General features: G+C 35.7%; 1 long non-coding RNA gene across 1 annotated transcript; it reads left to right on the top strand.

Moving 5' to 3' along the window:
- The first annotated feature begins 212 nt into the window (after positions 1 to 212).
- LOC111086378 lies at positions 213 to 3,485 on the top strand. Its single transcript, XR_002611099.1, has 2 exons — positions 213 to 1,178; positions 3,169 to 3,485. It is a non-coding gene; the product is annotated as an uncharacterized LOC111086378 (long non-coding RNA).
- Positions 3,486 to 3,992: the final 507 nt, after the last annotated feature.

The raw sequence follows: 3,992 nt of genomic DNA on the forward strand, positions 1-3,992 counted from the left end.
TGTTGTAGGATCACATAATCAACTACTCAACTTACCCGTCACACAGCCTAAAAAAAGTCTATTTCTGTGGCAAAAGTCACTTGTTTATATCAGTTACACGTGAACATGTCGAATTTTACTTGTTTCCAAAGATCTTTTAACAGATTAAATGAAGCAACAAAAAAGTCAAGTTTTGTGGCACAAGTCACTTGGTTATTTATGTTACACGTGAACATGTCGAGTGTTACTTGTTTCCAAAGATCTTTTAACACATTAAATGAAGCTAAAAACAATAGTTATTAGTAGTCACACATTTTCCCACTCATTTAAATTATCTTTAGTTTGAAGCATATTATAGAGATTTCCAGTTTGTCGGTTCTAAACTTTGAGATATTAAGCTTGATTGATAACCCTATTGTGAAATTACAATTATTCAAACGTATGTATTTCTTAATCGTTGTAATAAATTTAAGGAGGTTTATCCCATTGCTAACGGCCCATATTTCTTAATAAATTACGTCACATTGTTGACTCCACTGCTGTAGCTTTATAATACGTACGGCATATATAAATACACACATACATCTTTCCAACTTCCTACTACGCGCTTTCTAATTAACTTCTCTACAATAAAATGATGTATACAACGGATAAAGTGGCTAAAACAGGTTCTATGGGTCACTTTTTTGTTTTGTTTGAATTACGAGTTTCCTTCACCACGCTTTAGTTGTTAACATTTGCAAGAAGTTAATTTAAACAACAAAGGCTAACTATTCGTTTTTTAAGGCCATAAAACAGCTGAAAGTAGCTTTCTCTCCTTAATGGGCTCTTGAGAACAGGAAGATGATAAGGTCAAAACAAGAACGTGGAGGTCGCGATACGTTTCATTTTTGTGACATGGTTCGCCTTTTGACCGTTTCATATCTTTATGACATTTATATGCGCAGTCCATCTGAATGTTTTTTGTGTTTCCATATTTAATTAAATACCATGTATTCCTATTACATGTCTAAATCATTATTTGAAAAAAGTATTTGTGTTTATGTCTTTACTAATAACTAGCGAACCGTTTGACTGATTGTCACCAAACTTGGCAGGGACTCTTCAGGATCCCAGGAGACTAACGTAGGAGAGGTTGACGTTCGGATCTGTCACCCCCCCCCCTCCTCTCGCCTATGTCTTTCCCGTGCGTTGGACGGGTACGTCAGCTAGTTTAGTTATATTACTAATGAAAGCTACCAAACAAGTACCTAAAGTGCTGCTATGTTAATCTAGTAATTTCCTATCGATAATGGTGTATCATAATTTATAGGGCATTAAAATAACTCTTAGAAACTGTGCATGCGATAGCAAATCATTAAAAAGATTAGATCTTCGTAAACTAAGCACCATTTTCACATTATAAGCAAAGTCAACGGTGAAGAATTTCCCAGGTGTAGTATTATATTTGTACTCAAAAAAAAAATCTGGGTTACAATTTTGTTGTAAAGAAAGCTCAGATTTCAAAAAAAAAAAAGGTTAAAGAGTGAAATGCATTGACACAGCCGGGTTCTCGATGTTGGCAGATTGAGTCGAACTGAGTAACTGATCTGTTGTGCTGGATGATCACAACCGGATATTTAGCGCAAAAGAAAGTTGTTGGGTTGTGCTGGATGACTTTAACCGAATACAGTCAACGTCTAACATTGTTTGTTTATGTTGTTTAATTTCGTGCAAAGCTATTCGAGGGCTATTCTGTCCCTAATTTTGAAGTGATAGGCTAGTGGGCTATGTTGTTGTTTGTATTAAGCACAAAGGGCTATCTGTACTCTGCCCACCACGGGTATCGAAACCCGGTTTCTAGCCTTATAATTCCGCAGACACACCGCTGTGCTAGAGGGAAGGCAGCTAAACGACACCATCCTGTCAGACCGAATATTGGGTTTAGACCGTCACTCTTATAACGCACCTCAGGTCTACAGTCCATCACGCTAACAAACTACTGAGCATAGTCTGGCAGTTCATTTGGCATACAATTGTAATAAGTGATACAAAGGATCTTGATCATAAACAGACACGTAGGAACTCTTTTTAACATTGTATTCTGCAGCATGTTGGATGTAACTGAATATAACGATCTGTATCTTTTTGTTTCTAAATTCTTACTTTATGTCTAGAGGGAAAGACAGCCCATCTCAACTCTTTGTGAATTTTAACCCCTGTTCGAAATGTGGAGTTTCAACAACACTCGTATAGCGCATCATGATCCCAAAGTGAGGAGCGTGTTTTTGTAATAACGAGATGGGAATCGTGTACCTTGAGGTTTGTAGTCCGGCCACGCTAACCACTAGCCACAAATGGCTCTAATAGAAGCAAAGGTGCATTATATAGTTTTCTTAAACGTAAATATTAGGCCTATTAACTGGTTTACAATGTTTCGCTAGCTTTCGGCGTTCAAAATGTAACTTAAAAGTGAAAGTTAGCTGAAAATGCAAATTGTACAGTATAAAATATGATTACGCAACCAAAATGAAATAAAACATCGTATGTTCACTTTGCGTAATACTCAAGACTAACCTGTCATCACAGTATTTTTAATATTGGTAGTTGATAAGTATAATGTGGGTTATATTATTAGAAGCTATATAAGTGGACTCGCTACCGTGATAAAACGTTCATTTATTGAAAGCTTATGGCTTGTATAGTGGAGTCTCAGACGAACGCTGTGTACTACAATAATAATTATTTGTTGTTACATGAAATAATTAAATGTTACTACCCTTCAATATTACTTCATATAGTAACCTACTAGCATTGTTTAGGATACAGTTAGCCGGTAAAGGGAACGAAGGCTTTCAATTAAAAACACCACCACCACCACCATGAATAAATAAATAAAATAGACCTTTCTGAAAAAGAATTCAAAACACTGGTGCTAAAAATATATATATTAACCACTTCCCGTTGATTTTACATTATGATGCATTATTTTCACGTATCATCAACGCTATTTATAAATTGTGAATGATACTTTGTTATCAAAACATTTTAATTCTATTGATCTTAGAATATCATATACTATTTGAAACCGTTAAGAATGTCACATCTTTCAATGACTAAATCTGTAACCTGAACGAAATCTTATTCGACCCATAAGCTAAGCGACCCTGTCGGAAAACCCAAGTTTATGCACAACCGTCCTTAATTTAGAATGCTGACCAGACGAAGAACAACAAGCCAAAAACCTCGTCGCCTACACGGTTACTCATCAACCAAGAGTCGGATTCTATCTTCCACATTTTGACCATGCCCTCAGCTAAAAATGCAGTACGTGTTCAGAAGCATATCGGAAGCGCTAATCTTGGCCCTTTGGCATGCTAACCAATACGTTATGCCGGGTATGCGGTATTATTTGGTCCATATTTTGTACAATTTCAGATTACAAATATTGATTAAGAGATGTTTTTTCTACTGATTTGATTCTCATTAGTACTGGATAAAATAAAATAAAAACAACTTGCACTGTATGCGAGGACTGTGCTGTCGTTATTTTTTTAAAAACAAAACATACAAACCACCTGGCTTTGTTTATACCCTCAAGATAACCCGGTCACCCCCATTCCTTCTATTTCACAAGCTGAGTTTGTTGTTGAGATTATCAAAGCTAGTGTGTTTTTTTTAAAGCTGTTGCCCAGTTTTTCTGTGTAACATCTCCAGCACTTGAGGAATTAAAATCAACAACCTTAGAAGAAACAAGTTTATTTCATCAACATAACCCAATATCTATATCGTAGTAATATGTCTAAAGGGACCAATGAAAGTAAAGCATTATTTGCTCTATAATATCAGATTCATGTTATTTTAAACCACGGTAAACTGGAGTTCGAGTAAGCATGTGTATTGTTGATTGGTGTAAAAAAACAATGGTGGTTTGAGAAAACGTTTTGACCACCGAAAACAGCAGTTTAAAACGTTTGTGAAGTGGTTATTGGCGGAAAACATAATTTGGTGAAAGCTTGTAAAGTACTAACTAG

Source organism: Limulus polyphemus, unplaced genomic scaffold, assembly GCF_000517525.1.
Source record: "Limulus polyphemus unplaced genomic scaffold, Limulus_polyphemus-2.1.2 Scaffold1054, whole genome shotgun sequence".
NCBI lineage: Eukaryota > Metazoa > Arthropoda > Merostomata > Xiphosura > Limulidae > Limulus > Limulus polyphemus.